The following is a 23963-nucleotide window of genomic DNA, read 5'->3' on the forward strand; positions in this document are numbered from 1 at the left end:
ATATGTGGCAGACTTTTGGCAGCGCAGATGATAAACACAGCAGTTGAACATGTAGAACAAAGCTCTAGAGCAAGGGAAGTGATGGCTTTCCGAAAACAGTTGTGCATCCATCTGGATGGAGGCACTTCAGTTACTGCAATTGACTTTTGTAACACTCCTGGACTATTTTGCTAATGAAAGCTTTAAGGAGAAAAGGCTGATCCTCAAGACCTTGAGAGGTAACGCCTTTGCACAAAGATACAAACAGAGTGTAATCTCCGTAGGGTGTTCAAAGTGTTGCTGTTATGCAAATTCTAGTCACAGTATTGACTTAAACTGTGATTTGTCTAAGAGCGAATCTGTCACTCCCTAAAGAATCTCAGCCTTTAGGTGTTTTAACGTTAATATTAATCTAATTTTGCTGCTGTGTGAATGAGATGCGCAAAGGAAAATTACACCCTAGTACTGTTTAGGTTAAATTGGTTTCCATGATTGGCTTATTGTTCCAATTAATTTTTACTAAGAGTGATGTAAACATGGAGATGACATCCACCTGCATTCCAACCCATAAATACTCAGCATCTCACAAAGGCTGAGAAACAGTAAGGCATTCAATAAAAGACTATTCTGAAGGCTGGAAATCAGTAAATGCTTAAACGAAATTGTAAGGGAGATCCTTAGGAATAATTAGCGACAATAATCTTCAGACATATAAAGCAGCTAAGCAAAAACAAATACATTTTTCATTTGATTTCCAGTTGAAATCTCTTATTTTTATATTTTTTATATTTATATTTCTACCTTGACATTTATTTTATTTTTTATTTTATACACATCAAGGAAAGGGTTAGAAATTGTTAATAAAGGCATTTAAGAAATATTTTTATGATTTTTTTCTCCCTTTTTTTTTTTTATCTAGGAGATAGAAAACTGAGGGAAATTAAAACAGGAAAGCAAAAAATGAACTATGAATCCAAAAAGTTTTTCAAGAACAAACAAACAAGAAAAAAAAATAGTTGTTTCTAAGTTGCTTGTATGCTGCAGTACGTTGCAGATAAGAAGGAGATCTGGTAGCCCCAGTCATGTTCAGTCATGGATGTTTTGAACCATCTCTGAATAACTGTATGAGGCAAATAGATGTGGAACATATTTTGTAGTTCTCTGCTCCTTCAAGGTGTACATGTGTGACCTGTGTGTATTTTATTTGAGTGTTCATGTATATGCACAGCCTTATGAAGCAAATGCTTCCTTCTTTGCTCTACTTACGTCTTTTTATAATATTTTTAACTGAGTGTCCTACCTTACAGGTAGCATTGTAGCAGTGTTTTGTGAGGGTACATAATTGCAAATATCCTAATGCTTTAGGGAAAGGGAACCTCAAACTAGCCCTTATGGTACTTTTTTGTTTTGATATATATTTAAAATTTAGAACTGCCTTCATAAGGAAAGCAATAATATTTGTGGCAACTAAAGGAAAAGATCAATGTTCTAAACTCACTGAAGAGAGTAAGTGGCCAATTACACTCCTAGTGAGCCATCATTACTTCTGACTTGTCAAAAGCACTTGAAGGTCTGAGAGGAAAACCTGACATCATTGCAAGCTGAACTGTGGTTCATTATGTGAGCACTGGGCTAAGTGCTTTTCTTAGGTGTTGTTTTGATCTAAAAAGAAATGTCTTCAATTTACTGCCTTACTTATTTGACAAAAGAGAGGGATTATTTGCTTGTTTTCTGTAATTATAAATGCCAAGGAAACATTCTCTTCAACATAGTGTGGTGTTTTCGGTTCACATTACTGTGCTCCAAATGGTAAGACATACGCATAAAAAAGCTCTAACAGTATCCATGACTGTTTCTTCAACTCTATTCCAAGAATTTCAGAAAATCGGCCTTTGAGAACTTTGGAGAGCACTTTTGCTGAAATTTGAATACCCTATCTTAGTCCTTAAGGTACACTGCTGCACACCATACATCTTTCAGAGCTGTGAGTGTCTCACCACTTGGAGCTCCAGGACTGGGGTGTTTTTATGACTTGAGGCCAAATGCTCTCCTCCATTTATGAAGAGAAGCTTATTGCTTTGTGTGACTTCCTCCATCCATTCTTGCATAAGAGGGAAACTAGGACATTTTCTTCCTTTTCTATTCTTCTGCTCACAAGAAGTAGTGGGCATGCAGCTTTTCTTCTACCAGATGAAGATTTATTACAGGTGCGAGAAATTAGAGATGGGGCTATGTATCTTTTTACAAGTAAAATATGCTCTGTGTCAGTCTTGTCCATTGATACTTTCATCTTTGAGGCCATTCTTTTTGCTGTAAGGAAGAATGTATTCAAGGTGAGAAGAGATTGTAGATTACTTATTCAAACTTCTTGAGTATATTAGTCCATAAGTCATCACAAATTAAACTGACTTGAAGAACTTTGTAATAGCATATCCTCCAGACAGTCTCTAGTTGTTGTTAGAATGACTTCTGAAATACAGTCTGACTCCTCTAGATTACTGTTGGTGTTAATACTCTTCACAGACGCAAATCTGAGCGTTAAGCTTGACTTTGTAGTCAACTATTTTCTTTCAGAGGCAGCCACACTATAGGAGACAAAAAATATACTACAGGTCTTTCACTATGAGCTCTTTCCCTTAATTTATGAATGACTTTCAGAGATTGTTGTGATTTTATTATCTTCTATGCCTTAAAAAAAGAAAGCAGCACAGTACTTCGGTGTTAACCACCGAACTGATACATTACACAGAGATAAAACAACTTGCTTGGACCAGAAGGTGGTCCTTAAGGGTCTTATTAACCTCCTTTGCCCCAAACATTGTAAGAGCTCTGCTCAACTTCTTGTCTGAGTCTCTTCATTTTTCGGGCCACTATTTAGTACTTCAATTGGAGGCTGCTTTCCGCTAATTTCTAGTTTGTTTCTCCACTATCCAGTTCACTCTTCATATAATATGTACTTTGCATTTCAGTTTTTAGAAATTGACTGTTGCACAGTACCTTAATTGCTTCACAAATAGCCATTATATCTATGTAATATTCTTTTTATAACCTGTTCTTGCAATTTATGAGTGTTTAATTAATAGAGATGGAGCTTGACCAAAATCTTTTATCGAAATATCAGTATTACCTATCTTTCTGTGATGAGGAAGTTAATGGGAGTATGTTTATCACAGTTATCATAAAAAATTCAGAATTGCCAGCTGTTTTAACTTGTATGTGGACATTAGTTTCCCAGTAGGAGCTGTGTCTGCACATGTACTGCCAGGATTCATATGTTTGAGAACAGTGTTATGAAGCAACAGATCATGTTGTTAAAGGACAGGGCTTTTACTCTGATACAAATTTATACACAGGGAAAAATGGTAAGGAACAGACCGAGCAGGAATGAATACAAATCTCTGTTAAGTGATCTTTAAGATCTGCAGGAGCGGAAGTGAATAAATTCTCATCAAAAAACGAAATGCTGTTCTCTAAGGGGAGAGAATGAACTGGCAGTAGAAGACCACAGACAGTGGGTACAAACAAACACAGGGGGTTTCCTCTGAACATCAAGAAGCACTTTCACTATGAGAGTGTCCAAACACTGGCACAGTTTGCCCAAAGATATTGTGGAGTATCTCTCCTTGGAGATCTTCAAAAGCTGTCTGAAGACGGTGCTGGGCAGCTGCCTTTAGGTGATCTTGCTTGAGCAGGGGGGTTGGAGCAAACGGCCTCCAGAGGTCCCTTCCAACCTCAACCACACAGTGATTCAGTAATATGAGGCACTGAACGGTTGGACTTTGATATCAATATAATGAAAATGTAGTGAAGAATCTTCACTAGAGTAGAATAGGTTCTCATTTTTAATATTATATTGATGTTTCATTTCTAAATGATTTGCCGATGACATGCACAAAAAATAGGTATTTCAAACCTGAGCACTACATAATGTATCATTTTCAGGTACAGCAGAACAAATTTATGACAAAGCTGTTGACTTTCTGGACTTCAAAATCTCTACAAATTGATTAATCATGAAGTTGTATTTTAAAGATTTATTAATACTTATAAAGTATTTATAATAAGGACATTAATATGAAACCAGTTTCCCCTAGCACTTCTTGGCTGTGGGAGAAGGTATATTGATTTAATGAATCTTTTATTCTATCAGTACATTCAATGAACCTGATATGCTGGACTTTCAAAAGTGGAGGAATAATATGAGATGGAGTTGGTACAAAAACACTGCATTTGAGGATGTTCAAGTCTAGAGTCAGATGTAAACCAGCTTTTAGTTAGCACAGGTGGAACTAAACTGGGTGCTGATGTGGAAGCAATGCTGTGAGTCAAGCCCAGCTATTTCCCACGGCAAAGTTGGAACTACATACAACTCCTGAAGCTCCATATGACTCTTCACACTCATTTATAGAGAGCCCCAGGAAGACATTGTCCTCACCAAAGATGGAAAAGAAGATGTATGTGAAGCAGTACTAGTACCCAGTGACGATAGCCTTTTCCAGTGCATCCTCATTAGAATAAATTTCTGACAAAAATAATCACTATCATTAAAATACAACTTCTACCTGGTATCATTTAATTCCTAAACACCATACTGGACATTCTAAGCATAAAAGTGGTTTGCTGGTGGGAGTTCAAATGCAGAGAAAAATCCTAAGAGCAGGTGGCTCGATGTGTTTTGAAGTGTAAGGATTCTTGTTTGCATTTTGCCTAGCTTGGGACACTTTACCCAAGTAAGAAAAAAGTTGAAAACAGAAGCCTTAGAATATAGTTACTTTAATGGTAGGACTGAGTTTTTATGCTTTCACAATTGCTTTGTAATTGAAACAAGATAGACTTTATCATTAGACTATGGTAGTTTTCTAAATGGGAAATAGCACCAGTAATGACTGCTCAGCATCAACTCAGATAATGTGGTGCATTGCAGTTACACGCCTGTTTGCTATGCTGTATCATCTCTTCATCTCAACCATCTGTGGGTATTCTAGAGATGCCATAATGTCCTTCCCTGCTGCTTTGACTGGTTTGCTGTGCTATCTAGCCTATTTGATAACAAAAGGATGATGCTACGTATTTCCAATATCTGCAGTACCTAATAAACAGAGTGGAAGAAGCAGCTAAAGCAGACAGTTTCCTTGATGTTTTAAAAATTCTTGGTTTCTGTAGTGGTGAGCAAAGTCCTGATGACCTGACCTGTTGTAGTTCAGACTGTCCTACAAAACAGCTGGTGAAAATGAAGCTTACAAGAATGCAACTCAGGAATTTTTGTGCAGGGGCCATCATAAAATGCTCCCAGTAAAATGCTCCCTCCTGGCCTTAGGAATGTAAGTACTGACAGACTGAAACATTCTTCATTGCACTGAAAGGAGCAGCAGGTGGAGAGAAGGCACCTTTGCCCTGGCCAGCTTTCTTCTGTAAGTCTAACTGTGTGCAAACTAGGTTGACAGTGATATTATCTAAAGCGAAGTGCAGTGCATGCTGCAGAGCCTTTTCTTAGTCCTAAGAAAAAAGCCACCTAAAAGTTCCTATTGTAAGATGTTGTAGAGTCTCTTGATAAAGCTGCACGTGAATGAACGCTGTTGAATGCATTAAATGTTCCTGCTTTTTCTGTGTGAACTTGAACAAAAAGAGACAAAAACCACCACCATTAAAATAGAAGAAAAAGCCTCCAGGAACCCATTTGCTGCTGCTGTAATAAACATTCATTATTAACACTACTTTGTGAACTAAGAACAAAGCTATTTTGCAGGTATGACAGACATAATGTGTATAGCTCTGAAGCATACTAGTAACACACACTGCAGCAAGTATTGATATTTAGAAAGTGTCTTTGTTAATGCTTCAAATTTATCCTTTTTGTGGCAGCCCAGTGGGAATACTGACATACTTAATGGAACTACTCAGTAGTTAACATATGGGTGGCAAGGGTAACATGAACAATCAAACCTATTTATAAAGGACTTTATCTATTTATGCGAATCCTTTTACTACTGCATGAGTAGTACTGCACACGAGTTTGCATTAATCCCCACTGTGCCCTTCCTGTGGGTCTGAAAAGTGCATTCCTTTGATTCTGGACACTCAGAAGCTGAGAACATTCTCTCTAAGTCTCTGTTAGCACTTAACGCCAGGTTCTTCTGTAATTTATCTGAAAAATGTCAACAAAACAGCCCACTTACTGGAACTTAACAGTGCAGCAATATTGACTATCTAATGGATAAGTCAGGTAGGTCTGTTAGTGGGCTGTATTTAATCTCCACATCAGAGCAGCAGTTTCTTGAGAAGGACCTACAGATCTCAGTGCACAACAAATTGAACATAAGCCAGCAATATTCATTGCCAGCAAAGAAGGCAAACAGTGTAAGAAAGACATGGAGTTATTGGAATGAGTTCAGTGTAGGGCCCCTTAGGTGATCAGAGTACAAGGGTATCTCTCATATGGCAGAGAGACTGGCAGGGCTTGGATTATTTAGCCCAGAGAAAAGAGGGATTGGAGTGGGAAAATCTTATCCCTTGTTACAAATATCTAATGGGAGGATGTAACAAAGACAGCGTGACTCCTCCTGGTGTTGCCCAGTGAAAGGACAAGATGTAACAAAACCAAGTTGGAACACAAGAAATTCCAGCAGAACACAAGAAAATACTTTTCTATACTAAGGATGTTTGAACACTGGATTAGGTCTCATGGAGAATTTGTGGAGCCTGCACAATTTCAATATTTTGAGATGCTGAAAACCCACCTTGACATAGTCTTAGGCAACCTGCTCTAGGTGATCAAGCATTTCACAGTGGGGGCTGGGCTACATGATATCCAGAGGTCCCTTCCAACCTCATCCATTCTATGATTCTACGTGCACCAAGGCCCTGAGGAAAGGTAATATTGACCGCTTTCCTGACAAGGTGGTGTTTTAATTCCAGCCTGCTGCAGCTTATGTGCATCAGTTTTATAGTTGGGGTTGGTAGCATAAATAATTGCTGGAGTCTTCGGACATTTCCCACTATCTGTCTTTAGGTTCTCATGGTTTGCTAATTTTTTTTCCTTATTACAACTGCCAAACTGCATAAAAAGAATAGTTAACACATCTTTAATATTGCTTCTCAGTCTTGTGGGGTTCTCCAGACTCTTCGTGGAGAGATTTTGGCTTGAGAATGAGACTGCCTCTTTCATCTCATCTAGGAAGACTGAATAACAACATTGTTACAAAAGGTAGAGGGGAGAAATTGCCCCTTTTTGGGGAAGGTGACATCAGACTGCTAAGGTGGCATACTTCTGTAGGTCTGCCTCTCATTCCCCTCATCTCTGCTGTGAACCCTAACACGAGACCCCATCTTCCTCCTTCCCGCTTTTATTTTTCTACCAGACACACAGCATTCCTAATGATGCTTCTGAATGGCTCAAGTGAGATGTCCAAAATGTCTTAAAAGGTAAAGTAGCACACAGAGTAATCAGTATATTCTGTTCATCAGTATTTTTATACCACACACCTTATGAATCAGAATATCTACTTAAGCAACATGTTTAATGATTTAGTACTTTTTTACATACGTTACAGTCATATCAATAGTGGTTAGCACATTACCTGAAAGATGAGGCTACAGGGAAGAAGCCTGACAGACAGTTCTCTGTAATATTCTCAGATGCTGCAGTGGTGTTCTCAAGAACCACAGATTTATCTTTGTGGTTTTGTTCTGCAGGAAAAGGGGGGGGGGGGATGGCAAAAAAAAATGCAATAGTTTTAATGAAATTAAATGGGCTTGAATTTCACTTGGTATCTTGTCAGAATAAAAGGCAAGGTGAAGTACCCTACATATGAATATATGATAGAGTATTCAGGATGAACTGTGATTTACTCTTATTAGGCAGCAATATGGAGTTCTTCAAAAGAATACGAGGACAGCATTGTTGGTGCTCTCAAGAGAGCTGTCCCATCACTAGCACTGTAACTAGCTTCAGCAATTTAAACTACAAAATGCAAAAGTCTTGTCTTTTTCCTTTAATTAAAGCTTGAGCATAAGGGTAGGCTGCCTGGCAAGGGCCTGTTCTTATCCCAGTTTAACTGAAGTATCCTATTAGCAAGTTCTGTTGGAGTGTTCAGCAATTAAAAAGGACACTGAGATAAATTTTTCTAACATTCTGAAGAAACATTCTAAAAATAAGAACATATTCACTGTGTTTCTGACTATTTCATTTCAAATGCATCAAAGAACTGGGACTTCATATCTGCTTCTGTTGGCTTCAAAGGCAAAGTTTTGGTACAGGACAGATGATGAACAGAATTAAGAAATGTTTTCTCCTTGAAAGACTGTGTAGTCTGCCAGTCCATCTTTCAACTGTGATTAATTCTTCTCCTAGCCTTTTTAACACATCACTTGTTGTAGGAGGATTTGTTCCAGAAAAGGGTAGAACTGCACAACCTCATTAGCTGACCACATTGAGACAGCAGGCAAATCTTTTCTACTTGTGAGTGTGATGATCAATATAGGAAAAGTTCCTCCGGATAGAATTTTGGTCTAAAAGAAAGTCTTTGCTTTGAGTACCCAGAGAGCTGAACTGATCTGTAACTATGTGTAGGTGTTTGAATAAAGCACAGTTTGAGTGTCTGACAGATTGTCTCACTAGGATGCCATGAGTTGCAATTGAATTTGCTTTTTTATTGATCATGAATCAAGGCCAACTTCTCACTCAAAATGCCAAGGGCCAATTTTTCCTTGGGGTTTGTCATTGCTATTTCCACTCACTTCCATAGAGGTTCTCATTTGCACCATCTTCTGACCAGATTCCCCCATTCCTGTTGTCTCTGAACACCTTTAATGTTAAAGCCTATGCCAGAAGCAATGGAAAAGCACCCACTGAAAGTGTGATTGCAGTACTATTATGCCCTATTCCAAGCAGTGAAAGAGTTTACCAAGGCATAGATTTACATTTACTCAGCAGATGCTTCTAATGGCTAGAGATTTAACAGTCATTTATCCCCACCAAAACTTGTTTGCAGTTGTACTTTTGCTGGAATTTATCACCTCTTTTGGCTCATTGGCAGAAGGGATTTCGCAAGTCTTCCTCACTGATTCAGTGTGAATTTCACCAAATTAATTTAAGCTCCTGAGAGAGATGGTTTGAGTTAATCTGTGACACTTGCAGCCATTTACTGATCAAATGCCTTCCTAGATCTATACTGAGTGACGATTAAGAAGATGAATTGTGCCAATCACAACCTCTTCTAAGGTGCTCTGGGTTTAAATCTAACCAAGTTAGTCCTCAAGCCCTCCTGGAAATGTATTTGTCCTGCAAGAAACTTCATCTAGGACTCTCTCTGTTAATCTCTTCATCTTAAATGTAACATTCTCTTCCAGAATGTTGAAAAATTACTTTCTTAGATGTAGACCAAGTGAGAACAAAATGTCACATAGGAAATAGACTGAGAGAAGAAAGGGAGTGTTTGTATTCCACATAGGTTTTTTTAAACAAAAAGATTTTTTTTAAAAAAGAGTCTGCTTCAGGAAGTTTGGAGACATTTGGTGCTTCAAGCACTGTATGTAGAGAAAGCTAAAAATTATATCCGATTGAAAATATTTTTTATTTCCTATCTTTGAATATATTTCTCTACATTATTATTGGGATATTGAGATTAAACCCTCTCTAAAACAAAGCTTATAAAAAAAATGTTTAGCCCAGCTGAATTTGTCTTACAATAATTAAACTAAGAACTGTCAAAAATGGGAGTATGTAGCTATTTGAATTTTGTAAAAGTGCTGAGTATTCAGCAGTTTCTATAGAAGATAATGGAGGCAGGTCATAATTTTGAAGAAATAACTTATGTCTATGTCTGTGTTGGGAGCAAACACTGCATCAAAGCTCTGTGCTTTTTAGATTCTTGAACAAACTGTTGAAGTCCTGTTCTTGCCTATAACTGCATGTCTCCCTTAAATGGATATGTCCACAAATTGTCTTTAACATTTCCCAACGAATCATAATCTGTATTTATTTCACATAATCACTAGTAACCTATAAATGTGTGCAAAAAGTCCAAATGAAGCTTAATACCTGTGTGTATTCAAACAGTGAGTGTACATGTCAGAGTGAAACCAACATGGTAACTTATTGCTGGATGTTGTTTCTGATACTGTTCCCACACAATGATTTACTGAGAAGAGCTTCCTTAGGCTATGTCACTATCAGTCTGGCCAAACTGTGGATAAGTAAGCAAGCAATGCAAAAGGATCTATAGAAGAGTCACTTATCATCAGCAGAACAAGCTAATGACACACAAGGAGGTGCACAACTTCCTAGTGAATTAAAATGTACAAAGATCCTTGTCAGTATACAGTGCAGTGCAATGCCAAGAGAAGAAGGAATCGTTCTCACCCATACTAACAGTACAGAAGGATAAGCAAGGAAATGCTGAAGCTTTAATTGTAGCCATTTTTATCCAATGTTGTTTTTTGATTGGGCAAGCAAAGGCCAAGAGTCTCTGTGTTTTAAGAAAATTAAAAAATATTAATCCATGTTGGCTAAATACTAGCCTTACCACATGTAATTTGTTTCATCTATTTCAAGAGTAGAATTTAATGTTATGTGGCTTGCACTTTTTAGAAAATAAGGATAGCTAGAAAAGGCAGTTCTGTTCCATGGAAAGAGAAATCCACATATTTTGCTTCAAGCTGCTATAGAATCAAGTGAAAAAATTTCAAAACGTTTCTCCCTCCTTCAGAGTTTTTTTGAGTTTCTACATATCCAATAGTCCCGGTGATGTGGACAGATATCTGTGTGAACATTTCATATTCTCCTGGATTCTGTAGGTGCTTTGCAAACAGCACTACCTAGGCTCTCCTGCTTTCTTGGCAAGATGGAGGGAAACTTGGGGCTGCTTAGCCATCACATTGCCCAATTGCTCAAGCTTGCAGTATGCCATTTGTGGCACAGTGATCAGAGGCTCTGCATTGTTGTAGGAAGGCTGCTGTTGAGCATGGACCAGAGTAGCCATCCTAAAAACAGTCAGTGACATCAGCACAACTCTCTGAAGCACTTCTCTTTCAATAGATAAATGTTTTGCACAAATTTTTGTTTTTTGACTTTATGGAAAATAAAGCTGTAGATTAATTTTTTCTCTCACTTGTATGCCTTAGTAATCCTGAGTGATTAAAAACAGAAACTAGAAGTAGCACCCTCTGCTTGCCTGTGCCTTCCATATGCTGAAGAAGTTACAATCACTTCCGATCCTGTGTTTGAAAAGAGAATTTAGAGGATGTCTGTGCAGCTTCAGACTGCAAATTTAAGTGCAGATGCACCTATGTCTTAGCAATGCTGTTTAGGAAAACCAGTTAGACTGCTAATCACCTCTGTTAAGATGTACTTGATTGTAGTACTACAACATATTCCTATCATTCATTTGCTGTACTCATTGCCAGACCCAAAGGAGAAATGTAATACAACAGTAAATATTATTGGATGCAGCTTCCTTTCAAAAAGATGTAGCTAGTATAAAACATAAACACTTCTGAAGGCAAAACTATAAGCCTGTGGAAAAAAACAATCACTGTGCTTTCAGTGAAGCCAGCATCAGATGTATGTTTCACCAGGTGGATGTTCTCCCAGCTTTTTAGGAAGGGGTCACACTTTAATTCTCTGTGTTAGACTCAGTCTGCAACTTGTAACAGTGATTGTGTCATGCCCTCTTTAATACATGAAATATACACCCTTTTTGTGTTACAACTATACAAATTGGATCAATCAGCATTTATTTGCTTTACTGTGCCTGCTTCATTCTGCCTTGACAACCAAAGCAAAACACCTGTTTTTAATGGCCTGGAAACACTGTCATAAAAAGTCATAGCTGTCAGTGTAAACAGAATGATAAAATGAGTTGGTAGTGGTTAATCCATTTCTTATTATGATTAAACTGCTTAGGATGCTGAAACTAAGAATGAAGAATGTGATGTTGAGAAGAGGTATATCCTTCACTCTCTGTTAATGACCTAAATCCTGATCTGATATCACACTTGGTTTGAGAGATGCCTAGCAGAACTTTTAGACAACATATCACAGAACTGCAGGATGGTTGAGGTGAGAAAGAACCCCTGGAGATCATGTGGTCCAACTCTCAGTTCAGGCAGCTTCCAACTAGAACTGCTTGACCAGGACTACATCCAGGCAACATTTCCAAGGAGGGGACTCCGCAACTTCTTTGGGCAACCTGTGCCATTGCTTTAACCACACAGTCAAGAAGTGCTTCCTGATATTCAGAGGGAGCCTCACATATTTCAGTTTGTGCCCATTGCCTGTTCTCTTACAAGAGCCTGTCTCTCCCCTCTTTGAGTCATCCCTTCAGGTGTTTATAGACATTGCTTAGATTCCTCATGAGCCTTCTCCAGGATGAACAGTCCTAGCTCTCTCAGCCTTTCTTCATAGGAGCGATGCTCTAGACTGTTAAGCATCTTTGTGGCCCTTTTCTGGACTTTCTCAGGTAGCTCCATCTCTCCTTTGCACCAAGAGGCCCTGGACAGGACCCAGTACTCCAGATGTTTTGTTGTTCACTTTTGTAACTTTGAATTGTTGCTGTCCAGTGTAATTTCTCATTCCTTGTTCTGATTATTAAAGAAAATAGTGTTTTTCTTACCTTTTAGTCATTACATGTGCTGCCGCAAGGAAGAACACAGCTGAAAGGCCAGTACTTAATACATTCCATGGAAAATGATTAGATTTACTTAGTGGATAATCAGAGGTGCTTTGGCTGCATTATATTTATCTCACGTCCATTGGTCATCTTGTAATTAAAGCATGTTCTTTTGCAGTGAGCACAGACCTGACCCTAGACTTGGTATCTGTTTCAATGATGACTTTGAGGGCAAAAAAGGCCTCTTTGTAGCCCTTGGTCTACATAAATATAGTCCTACTGGAACAAATGTTTTTCTTTAGTAATTGGCATGTCAGGAAGTTAATGGCAGTTTATGTCATGGCAAGATACAAAGGACATAGAACTTTTCAAAAATTCTGTATCATAGTTGATTTCAGAAATGCTTCAAGTTGTCTTATAAAACATAATACGCCCAAAAATAAATAAAAAAAAAAATTAAAGCTCTAAGAGAGCAATTGTATATTTTGAATTTTCTGTGTCATGGTTTGTAGTTAATTAATATTTTCATTCCTACTGAGTCAGGATGATAAAAGACTGTTAAACAGGATGGTGGAAGCACTGTAAAACAAAAAGTGTAACTAAGTGAAAATATCTTTCTTTAGAGTACCTGTTTTATATTTCCAAGTGCTTCAAGAGGAGCAAGGTCTCACCAAGGGCAGCAGCACTGTGTGAATGACTGTTGAGAAATCCTTATGTCATTTGCCAGCCCCGGGAAGCCTTTAAGAAGAACAAAGCCAAAATGCTGAGCCATACAGTTTGATATCATCAGACCTGACCTGATTTCTGTTAGTAACGCTTTGACTATTGAAGAAAAAGTTGTTGTTCCTGTTTCCAATTAATCCAGCGGCTCAGGGAATTAAAGCACTGTAGCTCAAGGGATGACCTCAGTTGAAAGATGGAGTTCAATCTCAAAATTAAGAAAGAATTAAGGTGTGGGAAATGAAAAAATTCCATCTTCCAATGCTGGAACAAAAAGTTGTAGGTAGTTCTTATGGAGCACTGAGAAAACATCTAAAGTTAGTTTGTTTTTAGTGTGAGGGCAAAAGGACTACACAGTGGGAAGATAGAAATAAGGAAACAGATATAGTCTTTTTCTTGTTGTTGTTGAACAACCAAATAAAGTGGCTATCATGGACACCTGATAAGCTGGTGATAGGGAAATGGCATACTGGATGGATTTGGAAGAGACAGAGTGCAAAGAAAATGAAAAAACAGCTGAACTTAAGGTGGCAGATGAGTCCCTAATTTGAGGCTAAGGGGACTTCTGTGCACATTCAGCTACAAAATGTGCAGGAATTCAGAAGAGACTGACACACAAGAAGATATCACATCAGTGGATTAGGGCTAAAGTTCTGTCATTATCACTAGGGAGTTGAAAGATCAACTATACAGAGAGAAAATGCTTAATCCTGAGTGAAAGTGAGTGACGGGAATGGTACTCCTTTGATGTAGTCCTATGCGGTGTTGAATATGAAAGAGTCTAGAGTTTACTGAGGTTGTCTGTGTCACAGATAATTGCTTTATTTAATCCGGTGAAGCATTTGTAGAAACAGCTGCTTGGGCTATGTTTTAATGCTAAGCAAGAAGTATGAAAATATTATATGCATATCAAGGATTTATAATCTCTTCTGATCAAGACAAGTTGCAGTCACCTTAGCTGTTCTTAAGACTGGGTTTTTATCTGTTAGCATCAGCCATCATATTTGCTTCAAGTCTTCCTCAGTGCAGGTGCTTACACTGGATGATACTTAAAGATTCTTCCAGCACACCATTTCTTTGAAAACTTACCATTCCTGAGGAAGTGAACTGAATGAAGAATAAAAGAGACCGTGTCACATCCTTTTATAGAATATCCTTTCCTAAAATTTTCAGAAATAGAAATAAAAAAGAAGAAAGTGGAAATAAAGCAATTCTCCAAGGGGATATACTAAAAATGTTAAAATATAGTCAACTCTGGTATAAGCACTGTAAATAAATGGTGGTTACCAATATTCTATTTAATCTGAAATTATATTAGAGCAAATGCAAAGTTATACTAATGTAAGCGTGCATCCAGAATCCAGCTCTCCTAATTTTTTTTTTTCTCAGAATTATACAGATTTTCAGTGTATGATAAAATATAGTTCAAACTAAACACTTGTACTTATCTATCCTTTGCAAGAGTAAAAAGTATCAGATAAGCTTCTAAGTGTGCAATTTGTTTTCTGGATTGTTAGTAGAGAAGTTGGCAAAGTAGATGCACTAGGCTGACTATGAAGTGTTGGAAAAGTTTCTCATAATCAGCAGTAGCCCTCTGTTACCTGACCTACATGCTCATGTAGTTCTGGGCCATGTGAGTTGCACAACTTTCCTGTTTTATCTTTGTGCTGTTTTCTTACAAGTCCAAGTGACCTCAAAGTTGTAGCACCCTTGTTCTTGGAAATGATGCACATTGCAAATGAGGTTTTTACTAGTGCTGAAGACCTGTATTTCTAAGTATTAATGTTGCAACTGTTAAAATATTAGAAATAAATTGTTGTGACCCAGAGGAGAAACAGAACAATGCATCAGCCAGGGGAAATTTCCACTCATCATAAATAATTGTTTAAGACTGGTAATAAGAAGTAAGACCAATGTAACCTCTTTCTTAAACATCATCTTCTGATCAGTACAAGGCTTTATATTGTTTCCTATATTTAGCGGAGCTTGTATCCTGAAGAGTTAGAGTATTATTTGTTTGCCGCTTTCAATGTATTTTCTTGTACTTTAAGACTGAATCAAAACGAAAACTTGGCCTAAAAATACTACATTGTGCTTCTGAAGGTTTCACCGTGTTTTGACCCAGCAACACTGAAATTGAATTCAAGAGCTTTGCAGTGAAGTAAACCTGGCATATACTTGTAAAGAAAACTGAATACGAAAAAGATTTGCATCAGTTATTATTTTATCACATCAAAATTATTTGTTAATGATGTCACAGCATCAGAAATGTCTTGGCTTACCAGCTTCTCTGCTGTTCATCAGCACAAAATAGTATGTTCTTCAAATGGGAGAATAGATCCCATTTGACCCTAGGTGGACATGGCTCTACTTGTTTCATAGAGATTGTCTGAGCAGAGGACGGCCCATAAATAACTTATGGATGCCTGCTTTGGAACAGTGGACATCCACACTTTCTTGCAATCTCTGCATTTTTGAAACAGATTGAAATTAATTTATTGTAGAAGCAGGAGACAATCTATGTAATACACATACATACATGTTCAAGGGATGTGAAATAGTTTGATGCTTTTCCAGCATTTTACCAAGAGCATGATATTGACTTCAAAGGAAATTGTATGAGAGTCAGACTAGGAAAGTTTTAATGTTAAAATATTGGGGCGAGAGGTGGTTAGTGATGGAAGAGGCTTTACAAATATCACATTACTACAGTTACACATCTCTTTTCTCATCTCTGAGAATCTTTGCTAAAGTCCTCGTGGGTTAAGGTACAGCTCCGTGTAGGCAACTGTATCACATTGTAGTTATTTATCTACCTGCAGCAATAGAAATAGAACATAAAAAGAACAATTCAGCCAAGATTGTAGCCCTAGGAGTCAGAATCTGGAAATGTCCTGCACAGAATCTCCATCTTATATATCATCTTGTGATTATTTCCCATACTGCATAGGTGAATAGTATTTGATGGATTACTGCTGACAGCCAAATAATGGTCAGAGAGATACTAAAATTTACTCTAAATAAGAGATTTTGACTTATCTTCATTAGAGATTTCAAATGACTGGATAGTTTTCTGTCTTGTTAAGTACTGGATTAATCAATTTCAAAGAATCACAGGATCATTTATTTTGGAAAAGGTCCTTAAAATTATCGAGTTCAACCATCCACCTAACACTGCAAGTCCACCTCTAAATCATGTCCCTAAAAGCCATGTCCACATGTCTCTTGAACATCTCAAGGGATGGAGGTTCCACCACCTACCTTGGTAACCTGTTCCAATGCTTGACCTCCCTTTCTCTGAAGAAATTCTTCCCAATATCCTGTCAAAACATCCACTGGTGCAACTTGAGGCTGTTGCCTTGCATGTTGTCACTTGTCACCTGCAAGTCAGTCACTTTAAAAGTTGAAAACACGAAATAATGAGTCTTATAAAAAAAATAAAAAAATAAAAAGCAGGAGGAAAAAAACAGAAAATTGAGACTTTTTAAAATCTTATTCTTGAAAAAAATCTATAACGTACTGCACATATTAAAAAAAAATGAAAAAAAGGTTGTTACTCTCAGTAAATATGCTGCTCATATTCATACTCTTTGTTGAGCAATGTTCACCTCAGAACTTTCGCGTTACCTCAGAGAGAATGTTGTGCTATAGCCACATCATATATTGTTGTGTACTGCTTAAGCCTCCTGTAAAGTAATACTGTTTTCTGTGTATAAACAGTATAAATGCTAACTTGATGTAATGGCAACAGAGACACTTAGGATGTATGATATCACCTGTAATGGATGTGAAACGTTCCTAGCACAAATGGTGTCTGTGGGACTTCAAACTTGGTTTAAATTACTTGAGAACTGATTATAATATAAAATTTTAGCTTATTTGTATCTATAAGCCAGGTTATTATCTTCTATGCCTTGCTCTACTGGTGCAGTCAGAAAATTTGATCATATTGAAATCAGCAGGAGTTTGCAATTAACTTAGGCAGAGTCAGAGGACAGGCAGCACATTGAATCTTTTTGGTTCTGATTTTGCCCAAGTTTCAAACTATCTTTGATCAAGAAATGTTTCAGTATGTCCTGTTGTATTTCATCTGCTTTCCATTTCTCTAGTTAGAAAATCTAAATCTGCTTTGATACCGCTCAGCGTGGATATCAATTGAGCAAGAAAATAATTCAACCTCTAGGCAGCCTATTTGTCTCTGGAAGGTCCCAGCCTGCAGCGCTTCCCTTGGCCTACAGTGATACTTTTCTAGTAACAGTCCATCACATATAATAAAGAAACACCAGGAGTTTCTTAAACCTATGTGAGGTAGATGTACTGTGATTGATTAATCTGGGTCCCCTATGACCATAACATGGATTTATCTGAGTACAGTGCAAACTATAATTGGCTGGCTTGTTATAACACAATACAGTTTGTTTTTCATTTGCTTGGAATATATCTTTGAAACACACATTTTCCTCGCTCTCTGTCTTTCACAAACACACATGCACAATTGTTTATCAGCCAATGTCATCCTTGTCTTAAACAGTCTGAAGACTAAAACAGAGGCAAATTTGTAGTGATAAAGGTCTGTCTCACTTCTTCTGGTAAAAGTGAGTTGTGAAAGCAAAAAAAAGGTGAAGAAATACAACTGCCTTCCATCCTTCTATCAGATTCTGGCACAGTGAGCTCTGTCTCACAAGGGAGCATTAAAGTCTGTTTGGTAATGAGGTAGTGAATGAGCTTAAGAAGAAAACATCATAAATACTTTTGGCAGCTGATCAGTAGTACTGACTGGAAGGTATTAAGTAAGCTGCATGGAGCAGGCACATCATGGATTTTCACTGCATAATCATATACAAATTTGTCTTTTCAGTTTAAAAATCAAGACTAACTAAAGATGCCTTTGCTTTTATGTTGTGAGAGTACATTTGACCTATTTGTCTATTTTGACCTAATTTGTCTGCTGATGATCATAGAATGGCTTGGTTTGGGGGGGACCTTACAGACCATTTAGTTGTAACCTCTCTGCCATGGGAAGGGCTGCCACCGACCAGACGAGGCTGCCCAGGGCCTCATCCAACCTGGCTTTGAGCCCCTCCAGGGATGGGACAGCTTCCCTGGGCAGCCTGTGCCAGGGCCTCACCACTCTCTGAGTAAAGAATTTCCTTCTAATATTTAACCTAAATCTCCCCTGAGTTCTAAATCATTCCCCCTTGTCCTATCACTGTCAGACTGTGTGAAAAGTCAATCTTCTTCCTGTTTGCAAGCTCCCTTTACATATTGAAAAAAAACTCACTTAAGATAGCTCCTATAGAATACTTCTCAGATGCAGAACGCATCCAAACCAGGTTAGTAGGAACCTGCTGTGTGTAAATCACTTGTTGGATTTAGGGTAAATACATCTTCTTACTAAAAATGGAGATCACCTCTACATGGATTGTATAAATGATAATATCAAATGTACAGAAAACAAATAGACTTTTGTTATTTGTGCATCATGAAGTCTGTTTGCAATAGCTGTTCTCCTTAATAGAAAGCTACAATTGCAGACATTTTCCATTAAGTGTTTTACATAAAGCCCTCACGCTGACTTTGTAGGGCTTTGCACAACATGTTTGCCAATAAACATCATGAGTAAATGTAACTATGATATGTTTCTTTTCCAGGGAACGGTATTTAAATTATTGATTAGAGAGCTAGTGATGAGTTAAAAGGCAAAGGTATTAAACAGCAGGTCAAATTTAAGCACTACGTAATCCATGTCTAGGGAATTACCTTCATACGCCTTTCAATGGCAGATACCACTTGTGCACTTCAGAATCTTTGAATATTGAAAGAATAGCTGATTTTTCTTGGTAGTGTTCCTCATCGCATCTTTTTTACTTTCCTTGATCTCATTTCTTGCAAGGACTCTCAGAGCTGTTCTCTCTAACTGGCTTCTCATTCATTTTCTGTCTCCCCTCTTTTGAAGCCTGATGCAAGGCTTTTGGACCACATAGTCCACGATCAATATTCGCTTTCTGCATCTGTTTCTCATACATTCTCTCTCCTTGTTATTTTTATTCTCTTTTCTTCCACAGGTCTGTTTTCAGGCAGTCTTCCTCACCTCTTCATTTCCTGTTTGCTTCCTTCCCTGTTCTCTCTAGTGAAAAAGAGCTGTGTGTTAGAAAAAAAGACCACAAGGGTGATGAAGACAGAAGGAGTGGAAATGGGAGAAGGGTTCAAGACAACAGACAAACACTGGATACACTTTGTGAGTTCAGATACTATCTATGTATGTCTTAGGCATATTTACTGCTTTGTTACTATTTACTGGGATGGTCTGAACTCCACTAGATCTTAAATTTGAGTGCCCTGGACAATAATTCATTTTCACTTGGGAGATTTTTTTTTTAAGGATCTTACAGGGTGAATCATTGATAAGTCTCAGAATCAGCCAAGCGGAGATTATGGCAGTTGGTATAGGTGGGAGGTTCCTTTTTTTGAAGTTCTTTGGGGTTAAAAATAGATGACTACTGTGGTTCTACGCAAAGACATTCTTTGTGTTTCAATCCATACTGCAGGTTCTGAGTTTTCTTACAAGAATGGTAGGTATAATGGTTGAGAGATGGAGAGCTGAATAGATAGGGTATTGTGGTGAAAAAGGGGACAGAGATGTCCACAGCTGCTTGGAGAATACTGGCAGTACTTGCAGGTTGTGACAGATTTTCAGGGGAAAACAGAGGAAAGCCTGGAAATTTACCCTTCTTTTGGGTTTTCACAGTGCAAACCCAACCTCACTTAGAAGGTCCTGGCCACAGGGTAAACATTACTAACACCTACATCTTTCTAGAATACTTATGTCTGGGAACTGCTTCTCTCTCTCTTCCTTTGGGGCAGCAGACCCTGTACCATTTCCTCTGCTCCCTACATTTCTAACTTTCTCCAGCCTTTCACTTGTCCTTGCAATCTATGGGAGCTGCAAATGGTTTGGGAAGAAATTCAGGTTCAAACAAATAAGGGAATCTGTAGTCAGAGTAGGATCTCTGAGGTCATGGAACTATTTGCCCATAAAACAGAGGGAATGGTATCACATGAATGAGCCTGGATAGAGCAGAGCACTAGAAATCAGAGTAGAGAGGATGCTACAGTAAGTAGCACCACATCACTGTCAGGATAGATTACATCAGGGCTAGTGAATATAGTGATTTCAGATGTTAGTTTTGTTTCCTAAACTAGAAGAGGGAATACCAATACAGTATCAGCAGGTGTTCCTTCTCAGAGAGGCAAGATACAGCTTGTCAGCTGGAAACTTCTGTCTCTCCCAGATGCCTCTTACAGACTGATCTGGGACCCACCACACAGTTTCATGTTTTTAGGTTGGCACAAAGGAAACCTCATCTCACACACATGCAAAGGGTTTACTTCTCCCATTCATTCCTACATACAAAGATCTCAAAATTTCAGGGAATTATGAGGAATCGTATTGTTTGCTGGATGCTGTTGCCCTCAGAGACTTCCCTCTAATCATCTCAATCCACAGCTTCTCTGGGCAGACTGTTCCAGTGTCTCATCACCCTCTGAGTAAAGAATTTCTTCCTAACATCTAACCTAAATCTCCCCTCTTTCACTTTAAAACCATTCCCCCTTGTCCTATCACTATCAGACCATCTGACCAAAAGTCAGTCTCCATCCTTTTTGTAAAGCCCCTTTAAATACTGAAAGACTGCAATGAGGACTCCCCAAAGCCTTCTCTTCTCCAGGCTGAACAAGCCCAACTCCCTCAGCCTTTCCCCCAGGCCAACAGAGGGGGACAATCACCTCCCTCCCACTGCTGGCCACTCCTTTTCTGATCCAGCCCAGGATACAGTTGGCCTTCCAGGCTCCAAGAGCAGACTGCACACTGTAATATTACACATTATCAGAGGAATGTGCAAAGGGAACATTATAAAAAGCAGTCTCTGCTCATAAGACAAAGTATTGGTATCCAATGTGCTACACATAGTGCAGAAAAAAGGGTATTCTCTTGTTTTACTTCAGTACTACAGGCATTGTTTCATGTTTTATTCAAAAACTATCAAGGCCACTTCATAAGTGAGAACAGCACAATGTTACTTGATTTTCAAGGAGAGATAAGAGGTTCATTGGTACAGCTTTATATGCTTTCTTCTGAGTTGAAAGTAAGTTTTGACGTGCATCAAGTCCTTTGTTTGTAATTCTTAGGCAAGTTCTCTAACCACTGAAGCTGCTGTTCTGTTCTCAAACGTGGTTTGGACATAAGGAACTCGGGCACCTGACAATTGCATCTTGAAAAAAAGATGCTTAAAAGACTTTAGTGGTGCTGAATGCTGCCATGTGTGGAATTGAGCTCTAGTTTATATTTCCCTAAATAAAAAGTTTTACTTCTGTAAAACTGACCAAAGGGAGATACAGTCTCTTCCATTTTCTCTCCACCTCCTTTCCACTTTCACTAACATTTTCCTTTCTCCAGTCAGCTCTCTTCATGATGCATGTATCTTCTTTCAGTTACACAACAGGTGCTTGACTGGAATCCTGGCTTCTTAAAAATTTTCTTGGGTGCATTTGTTTGATATGTTGCCAAATGTTAGAGAGCAACATGAAGAGTCTTATTCTTTACTACATAGGACAGAAAGATTTGGGTTTCACTCCTCTTTAATAGTCTCCACTATTGAGTGCATAAGTGATCAACTTGGCAACTTGAAAGAGTTCCTCTTTACAAAACTTGTAGCCCAAATTAATGTGGTATCTATGGGAGCTCTGACCTTTGCATTCCTTATCTGGTTTCCTGCATGTCCTACTGAACATACAGTAGTACAGGATCTTTGCAAAATTGCCACCTATGTGAAAAGCAAGTCATTTAACAGTAACCAGATTGCGCATTTCAGTTTAGATGAGGATTAATAGCCTTGAAAGCTGAATCAAAATGAGGAGTCTAATGCAAGAGTAGTATTTTCTGTATTATATCAATGTCCCAACTACATTAACATATTAACCATTAGTGGTTAAATTCTGACACCAGTATTAATCTCTGCTTACCACACTCTTGGTGTGTATATGAAAGATCTTTTATAACAGCTGCTTCAAGTTCCAGAAAAGTATTTCCTCATTTATTTAATTTGCTTTTTTGAATGTAAGTTAAAATTCTTTTCTGATTTAAACACTATGTTTTTCATAAATCTCTAGCGCTGATGTACTTACTGGAGATTGAGTCCTTTGTTAACTGAGTCCTTCTTCTGGCCAGAAGATAGAATTGTAAGAAAAATCAACACATGACAATGTGATTAAGTATTTGTTCTGTGGGAGCACCTAGAAAAAATACTTTAAATTCAAGGTTACAATACCAGAACCGTAAACGATGCCGTGAAAACATGCATAAGGGGGAGGTAGTCCTTCTCTCCACATTACAAGGCTTTCACGCAAGGCAAAATCACAGCAGAAAGCAAATGTAGGAACTACTGAGAATTATCTCATATACTTGCCTAGTTCTTATATTTCTCCCTGGATGTCCCCAGTGGGGCAGCATTGGAGACAGTATACTAAGGTCAGGCTTTGAACTCACCTGCAGCAACTGTTGTTAACATTCTTTTCTTCTGGACAATTTTTTTGTTGTGTGGTCAATCATTCAGGTTACTTATGAAGTTCCCTATGACCAGTAAGTATTGAATCCTATAGTGCTGATGTTCATGTTATCTCTAATGAAGACAGCAATTCTATCAACTGTTAATTTATAATGCAAATGTAAATTGTCTTTTTTTAACCTCATGAAGCAAGCTAACGCCCACAACTGAGGAGAATTGCCAAATAGGGCAGCAGAAGGTAGTATGCTACTAAAGAAAATCAGGCTCGAAGTAGAGATGGTATACATATGAAGACTGAAGTGCTTTAGGTATAATCATATAATTAACTACAAAGTATGGAAAAGAAGAAAGGATATATTTTTTCAGATGTAATTAATGTTTGTTTCAAAGTATAAAATGGGTAGTGTTCTGAGACTGCAGAGAAACTTATGTAGGAGAGTTTTTAAGAACAGAAATAGAGACGATCCAAGAGGTTGTAGAATGATAAAGTTACCTTTATGGTTGGAAGAATATTAATGACTGAAATGAGGCACAGAATTCAAAGATAAAGAAGGCAGTGATTGATTGAAACCTCCTAACTCAGATGTTAATGTCTTGCAATTTACAGGCTTCATTCTACTCCATCAAACCAGTAGAAACGTCCAAGCTCCTGTCCTTCCTCTATCATCCATCAGGGCAATGTGAAACCTTGTGCTTGTTCTGTGAATCAGCCTCTGCAGTGGTATTATTAACAGCAGCAAGAAGGTACCTCATACATGCATCCTGAGTTAGCAATGAGCTAGATCATTGTTGAGCTTAATTACCTCATCCCTGCTGGTTTGGAAATCACCTGCACTGTGGGAGGGTCAAACATTTTATTTTTCACTCTTCCATGATTGATATAACCACTGTGCCTTGTTGTTAAATACATTCCTTTGTTTGGTGTGGATGGAGACAAATCTTATCATGGCAGTGGTGAATACACATGTGTTTTAACAGATGCATAACTGTTATTGTTTCTTAAGAGCTAGTTTGGTATTAAGGATGGCAGGCTGAAACATGAAGACATTTGAGGCTGGGAAGATGCCTTAGATGTGTAATACCCCATTACAAT

At 38.1% G+C, this 23963-nt stretch overlaps 1 long non-coding RNA gene across 1 annotated transcript; it reads right to left on the minus strand.

Annotated features, from left to right (window-relative positions):
• LOC110394425 lies at window positions 16369-22596 on the minus strand. The gene is made up of 3 exons (XR_002435615.1): window positions 22491-22596; window positions 19068-19434; window positions 16369-16687 (listed from the first exon to the last, which is right to left on the minus strand). It is a non-coding gene; the product is annotated as an uncharacterized LOC110394425 (long non-coding RNA).

The sequence above is a fragment of the Numida meleagris genome, chromosome 2, assembly GCF_002078875.1.
Source record: "Numida meleagris isolate 19003 breed g44 Domestic line chromosome 2, NumMel1.0, whole genome shotgun sequence".
In the NCBI taxonomy this organism is placed as follows: Eukaryota; Metazoa; Chordata; class Aves; order Galliformes; family Numididae; genus Numida; species Numida meleagris.